Here is a 13,162-nt window from a genome sequence, read left to right as displayed (position 1 = left end):
GTTGGCTCACTCACAAGGCTGGCACATTGATGCTGGCTGTTGACAGGAGAACATGGTTACTCACCATGCAGATTTCTCCAGAGAACTGCATGAGTGTCCTCACAATATGGCGGCTAGCTTCCATCAGAGAAAGTGATCCAAGAAAGCACTTGGTTTTTGTGACCTGGTCTCCCAAATCACACATTGTCATTTCCACAATATGATGTTGGTCAGAAAGTCAGTTAGGTTTAGTGGGAGGAGATAGCACAAGGGCATCAATACCAGGAGACAAAGTTCATCAAGAGCCATTTTATTTTATTAATTTTGAGTCAGAGTCTAACTCTGTCACTCAGGCTGGAGTGCAATGGCATGATCATGACTCACAAAAGACTTGACTTGTTGAGCTTGGTGATCCTTCTGTCTCAATCTCTCAAATAGCTGTGACTACAGGTGCATGCCACCATGCCCAGCTAATTTTTAAATTTTTATTTTTTTTGTAGAGATGAGGCCTCTCTATGTTGCCTAGGCTGGTCTTGAACTCTTGAGTTCAAGCAATCCTCTCTCCTCAACCTCCCAAAATGCTGGGATTACAGGCGTGAGCCGCTGTACTTTCCATTTTAAAGGGCTGGCTGAAAATTATCCAACAACTCCTCTTCTGACAAATGGGACTTATGTCTCCTTCTCAAGTCTATAGGTTGGGAGAGGGAATGCTCTGTGACTGCTTAGATCAATAGACAAATACAGTATAACAGAAGTGACACTGTATTGGCTTCTGAGCCCAGCCCTTACAACTGGGGGCTTTCACTTACTGCTTCTTTTTTTTCTCTCTTTATTTTATTTTTAAGGTATGGGGTATAAGTCAGGTTTAGGTCCATAAGTGGTCTACATACAGGTGAAGTCTGGGCCTCCCACTGGTCCTCACATCCCCTGGTTTAGGATCAGGTACCCTTAGTGATGTTATATGCCCTCTCCCTCCCCCCAGCTGGCAGTGTCCCACTACTACCAATCCCTCTCTTGTAGTATAGTGATAAATGTTCAGCCATAAAGAAGGACAAGATTATGGACTTTGCAGCAACTTGAATGGATTTAGAGTCTATCATACTCAGTGATCTATCACAGAAACAAATAACTGAATACCACTTACTGCTTCTTAAAATGGAACAGTTGCCTTGTGAGAAGCTAGCCACCAGGCAAGAAGTCTGACCTCTTAGAGACTACTGCATTGTGAGCAAGCCTGAATTAGCTCTGGAGAGATATCAGGCATCTGAATCAAGAAGACTTCAGGTGATTCCAGCCTCAGCCTCCATTTGACCGCAACTGTATGAAGAGCTGCAGGTGAGAGCCTGCCAGATGGGCCTTTCAACTCCTGAGCCATAAGAGATAATAGTAAATTGCTGTGTAAACCACCAGTTTGGGAATGGCTTGTTTCACAGTGGAAGGTGAGACGTCAGGGAAATCTACTCTGAAAAGCTGACATTCAAACAAAGACCTGAATGAAATGAGGAAGATTGTAATGTGGCTATTTGGAGGAAGGATTGTCTAGGCAACAGGAAAAAAAAATAATAAGTGCAACAGCCCTGAAATAGAAGTGTGCTTGGTTAACTTATAAAACAGCGAGAGAGCCCATGAGAAATCAAAGAGAGAAAGTCAGATAAATGTAGGTGATGAAGTCAGAGAGGTGATTGGGCCCCAGGTCACATTGGGGTTGGAAGTCACTATAAAGACTTTTAATTTACTTTGAGGAATATGGAAAGCCATTGAAAGGAGTAAAGGAGATAATTCAACTTGTATTTTATTTATTTACTTTTAATTCATTCTTTTTTTCAATCAACTTTCTCAGGTTGATCCAATGTATATTTAAAATGACAATCTGGTTTTTCTGTAAAAAAATAAAACGTAGGGAGGCAAGAGTGAAAAATAAGAACAATTAAAAGACTCTTTTAGAGTTCAGGGCAGTAGAGTAAAAGATGATGGGGAATCATGGAATTCTGGAGATGTTTTAAAAGTGGAGTCAACGAGACTTACTTGTTTGGATGCGAACTGCAGTGAGAAAAAGAAACCAAGAATGATGCCTGGAGTTTGACTGAAACAACTAGATGAACAAAGTTGGAGTTTACTGAGATGGGGAAGAAAAGCAGAAAAGTAGGGACTTTATGGCAGGGTTTGGGGTAGGGTTAAATTTGTAAAGTTGTGTTTGGATGGCTTATGGTAGATTCCAAGCAGAAATACAGGTGAGATGTCTGTATCTGGGTTTCAGGGCTGAACTAAATGTATAAATTAATGAGTCATTAGCATATAAATAGCATTTAAGACTGTAGGGAAGGAAAAAGTAGTTTTTCCTCAATCTTCATAAGTTCTCAGTTGGGATGCACCCTCATAACAAAATACATCAACAAGAGAAGAGCAAATGGAAGTTTATTAACTTGTATATGTCATACATAAATGGGAGATACCCAGAGAATGTATAATTCCTGAAGAAGTGGCTTTGAATTTGAGCTTACATGGCATCTTGAACAAGATGTGACAAGAGAAAAGGAAAAGGACTTTGAGACTCTACCAGTGGCAACTTATGGGAAGGCAAATAAATGACGGACAAAGGCTAGTTAGTAAAACTTGTTCACATAGACTTCTCTGGTGTCATCTCTAGGCCCATTGGGATCTAAAGTTGTCTTCAGTGGTTAACCTTTGTCTCCATAGTAGAAGGGATTGAGGCCGGTTATCTTTTGTCTTTGTAAATCTATGTCCTGCTTTTAGGCAAATAGGAGGACAGAGTGCTTTCTTTGCTGCTTAATTGCCTCTAGCTTATCCATTTTCATGCTAAAGAGGCATATCTTGGGGTGGCATATTCTAGTCTCCCAAAAAGTCAATAGATCAAGATTATCAAAGGAGTTATAGATAGAGAAGACATCTATGAACCAAACCCTGGGGCATCACAACATTTTGTAAATTGACAAGAAGAGGATCCATCAAAGAGACTGAGCCAGGGCTGAAGGAAGAGAGCACAAGTTTGTTGCCCAGCAACCAAGAGAAGAAATATTTCAAGAAGAAAGGTATGGTCAGATCTTGTTGATACGTAGGAGGAGGAATGAAAATTGATTATTGGATTTGGCAATGGGGAGGTCATAGGTGGTTTGGATGAGAACAGAGAAATGGGATAGTACCTAGAGGGGCCTGTGGGATATTAGAGATATTTTAAGATGGAAACGTGTAAATGCTGATGGAAATGACTCAATAGGGAGAAGTTGATTCAGGGGAGAGGGGGATATTTGCAGAACTAGAATGGCTCGGTAGGCAGGAAGGGGTGGGGTGAGATCTAAAGCACATGGACCAAGTTCATTGGTATAAAAAGAAAGACAAGGTATATGGCTACAGGTGTAAAAAGTTAGCAAATTCATTCAGATAAAATTCTTATTTCTCATTGAAGTGAGAAGCCATTAGCCCATCTTGAAGATGGAAAGCGGAGTGGGAGGTTTGAGAAGAGAGAAAAAGGTGTTAAGTTGCTTAGAAGAGTAGACTTAATGAATATTACTCAGGACTGGCAGGTGGCACTGAGGGTAAGACTGTTTGTGGTCATGATTTTAAAGAGCGACTAGTCGCATAATTGTATTTTCCTGTAGCCGCATTTAGGTGCACAGATGCAGGCAAGGAGTCGGTCAAGAAAGTAAAATTTGGTCCAGGCTGGGGTCTTGTGTGGCAGTTATGACTGGAGGTGAAACTGGATTGAGGACGTCTGCAAATGAATGCTCATAACGTTGGTCTGGGGATTTGAGCTGAGTATGAGGAGAGGTGAGAATGTGAGTGAGAGTATGAACAATGAAAATGAAGTACCTGTAGGGTGAAATGATGTTGAAGTTGGGGTATAAGAGGAAGTGAGCTGGCTGTAGGAGACTGGGATGCTTGAAACTGAAGATTTGGGTGGGATGCCCTTGTTGGTAATGACCGGGACTAGATGTGACCACGGAGGTGGATGGCTGAGGTGAGACAGAGGACAAGAGTCTTGCTGGTGAAGTGTCAAAGATAAGCAGGCTAAGGAGTTGAATGTATCATCTATATGGTATATCAAAATCCTCAAGAATTATGGCAGGAGTAGTATTGGAGTGAGATGGCAAGTTGGGTCCAAAATCTTCAGTGACTAAGAGGCAGTGACTGTGAGTTCTGTGGGCAATTACAATAATTAGGGGTAGCAAATGAACAATGCCTCTTCACAACTAACACCATCCTTCTTCATCTCCTCCTCTTTCTCCTCCTCCTTATTCTCCTCCCCTTCCTTCTTTTTTTGAGTCGGGGTCTCACTCTATTGCCCAGACTGGAGTACAGTGGCAAGTCATGGCAGCCTCGACCTCCTAGGCTCAGACGTTAGTTCCTACTTAGCCTCCTGAGTAGCTGGGACTACAGGCCACACCACCAGGCCCAGCTAGTTAATATTATTATTATTTTTCCATAGAGACAAGGTCATGCTAGTTACCTAGGCTGGTCTCAAACCCTTGAGTTAAAGAAATCCTCCTATCTTGGCCTCCTAAAGTGCTGGGATTACAAGCGTGAGCCACGCACCCAGCCGTAAGTCTCTTCTAATTTTAAGAACTTGGTTATTATTATTCAATCAGTAAGGTTCTCAGTTTCTTTGTCTAAAAATAGGGAAGTTACTCTAATTTATCTCCAAGTTCTCCTTTTATTCTAAAATTCTCTAACTTGAAAAATACTTAAATTGCCATTGTTAAAGCCTCCTCCAGTTAATAAACTGGAGAACAGTTGAACTCTAAGTATTTCAAGTTTTCTGACAACACAGGGAAATCTATTTCAGGCTGTAATGTATGATCTTGCTAATTTGCAAGGGCATTTCTTATAGCTAATGATATTAACTAAGGCCTTGCTGGGTTAAAAGGGATGGAAGATGAGGGAGGAAGTGGCAAGAGTTAATTCTACAAGGGTATTAAGTACTAGCCAGGGAAATTTGGAGTTAACGTTGTTGGAGGTTTTACCATTAAAGAGAGAAAATTGAATGGCTGTTACTTTATGAAATGAGCCATCAGGGAGTCTTTGGCACAAGAACTCCAATTGAATGAACACCCACACGTCAGAGAGGATTCCGTCACTGCTCCTCTGACCCGGCAGTCAGGCTTCCACTAGAGCATTTTGCTCATTACATCAGAGTTATTTATTTTCTTCTATCTCACCCTGCCAGGAATTGGAACTCCATGAGGGAGGGATTGTTTTTTATTTACCTTTGCACCCATTGCATATTGTAAGCCCAGTGCTTACAATATGAGTCACTTAATATATATCTTAATATGCCCCCCTTTTAAAAAAGAGACCATGTCTCACTCTGTTGCCCAGACTGGAGTGCAGTGGTGAGATCATAGCTCACTGCAGCCTGGAACTCAGCCTCAAGGGATTCTCCCACCTTAGCCTTCCGCGTAGTTAAAACTAAAGATGTACACTGCTGAGCCTAGCTCATTTTAAATGTTTCTTTTTAAAAAATTTTTATTTATAAAGATGAGTTCTCTCTGTGTTGCCCAGGCTGGTCTCTAACTCCTAGCCTCAAGTGATCTTCCTACCTTGACCTCCCAAAGCACTGGTGTTACAGGTATAAGCCACCATGCCCAACCAATAAATATCTAATAATTTCAGGGTTGAATGGTTGATGTAATACATGAGTGGAAACAGTAGCCACTTATTTATTTGCTTTAGTATCTAGTAAACAATGACCATGACTAAGTTGTAGTTACTGTACAACTTAGGTGCTTGTAGGCATTTTATATATACATTTGAAGTAGCATGTAAGAAAGCCACCTGAGTTGATAGTTTGATGTGATTACATTCATTTCCACTGACTGCCATCTCTACCTCACTCCGGGATCTACTGGGATTATACATTAGCATGACAACTTGTCTCTTTGTGCAAACTTCAGATTTGGACTTGCATTATATCACCTAAATGTTTCTAGTTATAAGTGTTTGTAAATTTTATTTATGCTATGAGGCAGGAGAACTGTCTTTTCACCCCCTATCCTAGATTCATGGCTGAGTCCCCTATAACAAAAGACAGATTAACAGGAGAAAAGAATAAAAATGTATTTAATATAAGTTTTAGATAACATGAGATCCTTCATAAGGAAATGAAGACCCAAGGAAACAATCCAATTGAGTATTTTTTTATAGTGGGTTTAATGAAGAGTGGACAGATATAGAGAAACATGAGTAGGCAAAAGAATATGAGCTAACGATAATAAATGGGGTCCGGGGGACTTAGCAGACCTGTTTACTTTGGAGATGGGTGTCAGGAACCCCATAAGTGTATTTTAAAATGGATATGAGGAAATTACTATTTATAGCAGTAGCTAAAAATACATACAGTAATGACCATTTCTCTCTCTCTCCTTTTTTCTCTGAGCAAAGACAATATGCACCTTCTAGCCAGTATTAGTTTGTTTAGACTCCTTCAGTTTTGCAGAATAATTGTTGTCCTGCTGTGATTATGTTCTTTTAACAGTAAGGGAAATTTTAAGTAAAAAGCAGAGAGTTTAAAATTCTGGGAACTCAGAATTGGAAAGAAAGCAGGCCCAGCAAGCTGTGTGGTCCAGAGGTTCTGTGATACTAGAGAAGTTGACTTGGGTGGCAAAGAATGTACCATGGCACCCTCTATGGGTGATAGTTATTGAATTACTTTACTGACATATTTAGTCTTTTATTTTATTTTATTTTAGACATGTGGGGTACACGTGAGGATTAATTACATAAGTAGGCCACATACAGGTCAAGTTTGGGCTTCTTACTGGCTCTCATTCCCCCTGGTAGTGGACAAGGTACCTTTTGTGTTGTCACATGCCCTCCCCCACTCCTTCCACCCTCCCTCCTCTAGAAGTGTCCAGCAACTGCTGATCACTCCCTTGTGCTAATGTGACTAATGTTCGGGTCCCACTTATGAGTGAGAACATGTGGTATTCAGTTTTTTATTTCTGTGGTGGATCACTTAGTATGATGGTCTCCAACTTCATCCAGTTTGTTGTGAAGTCCATGGTTTGCTCTTCTTTATGACTGTGTAATACTCCATCATGTATATGTAGCACATTTTCTTTCTTTCTTTTTTTTTTTTTAGTGAGAAAGTAGGATTTATTGAGAGAATAGAAAAGCTCCCACAGTGGGAGGAGACCCGAAGGGGTTGCCCTATATACCACATTTTCTTTATCCAGTCCACTTTTGATGGGCAGAAGGGTTGGTTCCATATTTTGGCTACTATGAATAGTGCAGCAATACATATGCATGTTCAAATGTCTTTTTTTGTAGAATGATTTATGTTCTTCCAGATATATTCCCAGGAGAGGGATTGCTGGGTCATATGGAAGGTCAATTTTTAGTTCTTTTAGGAATTGTCACACTGTTTTCCATAGAGGTTGAACTAGCTTGCACTTCCACCAACAGTGTAGAAGTGTTCTCTTTTCTCTGCATCTGTGCCAGTTTTGGTTTTTGCCAGTCATGGTAGCCATTCTTTCCAAAGTTGGGTGGTGTCTCATTGTAATACTGATTTGCATTTTTCTGATGATTAGTGAAGCTGAACATTTTTTCATGTGTCTGTTGGCTGCTTGTATGTCATCTTTTGAGAAGTATCTTTCCGTGTCCTTTGCCTACTTTTTTTTTTTAAAGTAGAATTTATTACAGGCTGAGGCACTGAGCCTGGCTTTTACTTTCTTAATGGTGTATTTTGCTGTGCAAAAGCTTTTTGGTTTGATGAGGTCTCACTTGTCTATCCTAGCTTTTATGGTATTTGCTTTTGGAGACTTGGTCAATAATTCATTGCCTACTCCAATATCCATAAGGGTGTTTCCAGATGTTTTCTTCTAGAATTCTTGTAGTTTGAGGTTTTATGTCTAGCTGTTTGAACCATTTAGAGTTGATTTTTGTATATGGTGATAGGTAGATGTCCAGTTTCATTCTTTTGCATGTGATTAGCCAGTTTTCCAGCACCATTTGCTAAATATGGTTTGCTTTCTCCAGTGACTGTTATTGGTGGCTTTGTTGAAGATAAGGTGGTTATGAGATTGTGTTTTTGCTTCTGGAATATCTGGCCTGTTCCATTGGTCTATGTGCATATTCCTATACCAATGCGATGTTGTTTCGTTACCATAGCCTTGTAATAATGTTTAAAGTCTGGAAATGTGGTACTTCCAACTTTGTTCCTTTTGTTGAGGGTTCCTTTGGCTATTCATGCTCTTTGTTTCCATGTGAATTTCTGTATTGTTTCCAGGTCTGAGAAAAATGATATTAGTAATTTGATGGGTATTATATTGAATCTGTAGATTGCTTTGGGTAGGATGGACATCTTGACAATATTGTTTTTTCCAATCCATGAGCATGGAATGTTTTTCCATTTGTTTGTGTCATCCTTGATTTCTTTGAGCAGTGTCTTGTAGTTCTCATTATAAAGTATCTTTCACTGCTTTGGTTAGATGGATGCCAATTTCTTTTTTTGTGACTATTGTGAGTGGGATTGTGCTTTTTATTTGGTTCTCTGCCTGCTTGTTGCTGGTGTATAGAAATGCAACTGCCTTTTGCACATTGGTTTTTGTACCCCAAAACTTTGCCTAAGTCATTTATTATTGTGAGGAGGTTTTGGACAGACTTCCTAGGATTTTCAGGGTATAGAATCATATCGTCCACAAAGAGAAATAACTTAATTTCCTCTTTTTCTATTTAGATATCCCTGATTTCTTCTTTTGCCTGATTGTTCTGGTTAGGACTTCCAGCACTATGTTGAATAAGAGGGGTGAGAGTGGGCATTCTTGTCTTGTTCTTGTTCTTAGGGGGAACAAGAACAGTTTCTGCCCATTGAGCAATTGTTGGCTATGGGCTTATCATAGATGGCTCTTAAGGTTTTAGAGAAATATTTCTTCTATGCCTAGGTGCTCAAGAGTTTTTATCAAAAAGTGATGCTGGGCCAGACTGAGTGACTCAGCCTGTAATCCAGCACTTTGGGAGGCTGAGGCGAGTATTGCCTGAGCCCATGGGTTCGAGACCAGCCCGGGCAACTTGGTGAGACCTCGTCTCTACAATAAATTAAAAATATATATATATATATATATATATATATATATATATATATATATATATATTAACCAGGCATGGTAGCACATGCCTGTAGTTCCGGCTGCTTGGAAGGCTGGGGCGGAGGGATCGCTGGAACCCAGCAGGTTGATGCTGGGGTGGCGGTGAGCGTGCCACTGCACTCCAACCTGGGTGACAGAGTGAGACTCCAACTCAAAAAAAAAAAAGTGATGATGAATTGAATTATGGTTCTTGGTTTTACATCTGTTGACGTGCTGAATTATGTTTATGGTCTTATGAAAGTTGAACCAGCCCTGCCTCCCAGGAATGAAGTCCACCTGGTCATGATGGATGACCCTTGAAATGTGTGTTGAATCTGATTTGCTAGAATTTTGTTAAATATTTTTGTCTATGTTCATCAAGGAGATTGGCCTGTAGTTCTCTTTCCTTGTTGGATCTTTGCCAGAATTGGGTATCAGTATGATGTTAGCTTCCTAAAATGAGTTGGGGAGAGTTCTATCATTCTTGATTGTCTGGAATACTTTCAATAAGATCGATATCAACTCCTTCTTGTATATCTTGTAGAATTCAGCTGGGAAATCATCTGGTCCGAGGCTTTTTTTGGCGGGGAGATTTCTTATGATGGAGTCAGTTTCCTAGATTGTTATTGGTCTGTTTAGAGTTTCAATTTCTTGTTTCAACTTTGAGAGGTTGTGTGATGTCAGAAGGTCCTCCATTTCCTTTAGATTTTCTAGTTTATTTGTATACAGGTAATCTCTAATAATCTTTTGAATTTCTTTAGAGTCAGTTATGACTTTGCCTTTTGCTTTTCTAGTTGTGTTTATTTGGACTTTCTCTTTTTTTTAGTCAGTCTGGATATGGATCTGTCAATTTTATTTATCCTTTCAAAGAACCAACTTTTTGTCTTGTTGATCCTTTCTATGATATTTTTGTCTTCTATATCCTGCAATTGTAATTTTATCTTGGTGATATGGATTTTTCTGCTGAAGTTAGAATTTAGATGATTTTGCTTTTCCAACTCCCTTAGCTGTGATGTTAGGCTATTTACTTGTGATCTTTCTGTTTTCTTGATGTGTGTGTGCAACACTATGAATTTTCCTCTTAGCACTGCTTTTTTGGGGGAGGGGGTGATATTAACAATTTTATTATTTTTTAATCCCCTATAAACGAAAACCTTCTCTTCAAATGCAGGTAAGTCTTTGCCTAACATTATCATATGAAAACCAGTCTTCAAATGCAGGTAAGTCTTCAAATGCAGGTAAGTCTTTGCCTAACATTATCATATGAAAACCAGTATTAGCTGTTTAACACACAACATATATATATATACACACACACATGCACACTATATGTAAGCAGTTAATACTTTTCTACTTATACATATTCTTCTGGTGGAAAATTAGGGAACTGGGAGATTCCCCTGCTTCCCAGCCTTGGGAACATAAATACAACCTCTCTGAATAAATTTTTAAAGGATCAATTGTGTAGAAACATGTAAACAACACAATGTCCTGAAGATTTATACACATGTTGCTAGAATAAAGTAAAAACCCTGCTACATAAGTGAAGTGCATTTCTCAGAGAAAAACAAGGGAGACAAAGTGCAAAACTGAAGAAGAGTTAATATGATCAAAATTGTTACATACATGCCCCATGGAGAAATCAGGAACTCTCACAGAGAACAGATCTATGACTCATTTCAGTCTCTTGCGGCATTCAATCAGCACCCATTTGTAGTAGCCATGATCTTTCTGTACAACCATAGTCTTAAGCTGGTGCCACAAAGCATCTGTTTAAGTTAGTCAACAAAGTTTTCTGACTGCAGTAAATTCCCACCTCCAAAAAACTAAGTGCAAAATCAACTTCTACAACTCAAGAGCTCAACCAAGTCAAAGCTTTGGTATATATTGGAGGCTGTTTTGGTAATAACCAAAGCTTGGTAAGATTCTATGCTCAGGGGCTTGCCCCCAAAACAAAAACACCTGGTCCACAAAGCTTAACAACTATATAAATAAAGTAACTTTACAAAGAGAACAAGCAACGATTCCCCCTTAACTAAGGGTTTATATTTTCCTAGGCAGCAGTTCCTGTAGCACTAACTAAAACCACAACACTTCTACTAAAACACAATGTGTTGTAGTTGGTGAGATTGTTCTGAAAACAAATGTCCCCCAAGCATGTGGCTGATGTGCCACAGAAAAAAGTTCAAAACTTAAGTCAGTGTTCTTAAATTATAACATAAACTGGTCAGCAACAGAAGAAGGACTTAAGGCAGTAAGAGGTATCACAAAGAGCGCTGCAGTGCTCTGAGTCAATCAAAACCTTCCAAGAAGGAAAAGGTGGCTCCAACTTGAGTTCTTAATTTGCTAACTGTCAGACACTTCTCTTCATCATCCTCAACTTCTTTCCTGTCTATTTCAGAAGTGTCTGATGACTCATGGAGCAAGACGTACTCTCTGCTACTGAACCCAAATTTGAGTACATCCTTTTCTTTTAGTTCATAGTCTCTTTGTGGCTCAATACATTTGTTGTCTAAAAAGGTTTGATTCCTGAGCCAAGGTCAATGATTAGGGCTTCACCCTTCATCCTACTGTGCCATCAGCATGACCATATTCCACAAACTGATACTGAAAGACTGCATGCTGCTATAAGCAGGATGGATGATCAATTGGAATGTCTGTGTTATGGTGGTGTCGATCTAGGAGGTACATGCTTTGTTGATGCATGTACAGGACTGGAAGCACCTCATCATTTTTAAATGGGTAAAGATGCCACTTTTGGAGGAATTTGTGCTTATGGGGCTCACTATATTTAATGATTACACCCCAGAAAGTGTTGCTATCCTCAAGAAGTGCATCAAAGTTCGGAGCTTGGTTTTTCTTGAACAGGCTGAGGAACCAACTCCTGAGACTCATGACCACTGCCGCTACCTTCATTCTTCTGGTGGTGCTCCCGTAGCCTGGCATTATAAAACTCTTGCTCTTCTTTTTGAGTTTGTAGGTTCTGAACGTCTTGATCTCACCCCTGAGGCAGCCCACTCCCAGTCCTCTCCTTAGAAGCTCTCCTCTGGTGAGAGTGGCCCCAGTGTCTGTCTCGGTCACTGTTCCTAGCTCTCCTGTGCTCCTGTTCTGTTGCTTCTCGGTGCTAATGATCCTCCTGTCCTCTTCAGAGATGATTCTCACACTCTTGCTTCACTTTGACTGTTGAGCGGTGAGGACTTTAGCTTCTCTAACTTTGAGGAGACTTACTTCTTCTACCTGAAGATCTGCTTTTCTTTTTTGGCTGGGAACTGGCTGATACTACAGTCTTGACTCCTGCAGTGGCTGGGGCAACCCAGCTCACAGGCTGGTAGGGACTGTCTACATCTGAAGAAGTTGGATGGCGGTGGGTGTGGCTTCTGGGCTGAGGCACTCCTGCTTCACCACCACCACCACCAGCTGCACCACCATGTCCTCATCCTGGTGCTTTCGCTGGCTGCCCCACTCCTATTTGCTGTTCAAACCTTCATTCTGCAATTTTGGCAGAGCGAAAGAAAAGAGGTATGTTGAGCTCCTCTCACTGAAGGAAATTACAAATATATCCTTAACACTGCTTTTATGGCATCCCAGAGATTTTGATACAATGTGTCTTTGGTTTTGGTTTGTTTCCAGGAATCTTTTTACTTCTGTCTTGATATCCATGTGGACTCAGAAGTTGTTCAGCAGCATGTTGTTTCGTGTCCATGTCTTTGTCTGTTTTGGGGGGATCTTGTTTGTGGTGATATTTACTTTTATTCCACTGTGATCTGAGAAGATGCATGGTATTTTGACCTTTTGTAATTTGTTCACATTTAATTTGTCTTGGAGTGTGTTCCACGTGCTGATGAGTAGAATGTATACTCCATAGATGTTGAGTGAAGTGTTTTGTAGATGTCTATTAAAGCCATTTGATTGAGCATAGAGTTGAGATTCTGGATCTCCTTGTTTTGTTTTTGTTTGGTTTTTTTGCCTTGATGATCTGTCTAGAGCTGTTAGTGGGGTATTTATGTCTTCAAGCATGATTGTGTGAGAGTCAATGTCCTCTCTTAGTTTACTTAGCAGTTGTTTTATAAAACCTGGTGCTCCTGTGTTGGGTGCATTTTAAT

The 13,162-nt window shown here is 40.0% G+C and overlaps 1 pseudogene; it reads right to left on the bottom strand.

The window, feature by feature from the left end:
- Positions 1-11,350: 11,350 nt before the first annotated feature.
- LOC103252469 lies at positions 11,351-12,404 on the bottom strand (annotated as a pseudogene).
- Positions 12,405-13,162: the final 758 nt, after the last annotated feature.

The sequence above is a fragment of the Carlito syrichta genome, unplaced genomic scaffold (assembly GCF_000164805.1).
Source record: "Carlito syrichta isolate Samal-C Ts95f unplaced genomic scaffold, Tarsius_syrichta-2.0.1 Scaffold160742, whole genome shotgun sequence".
NCBI lineage: Eukaryota > Metazoa > Chordata > Mammalia > Primates > Tarsiidae > Carlito > Carlito syrichta.
This window is presented reverse-complemented; position numbering and strand designations above follow the sequence as displayed.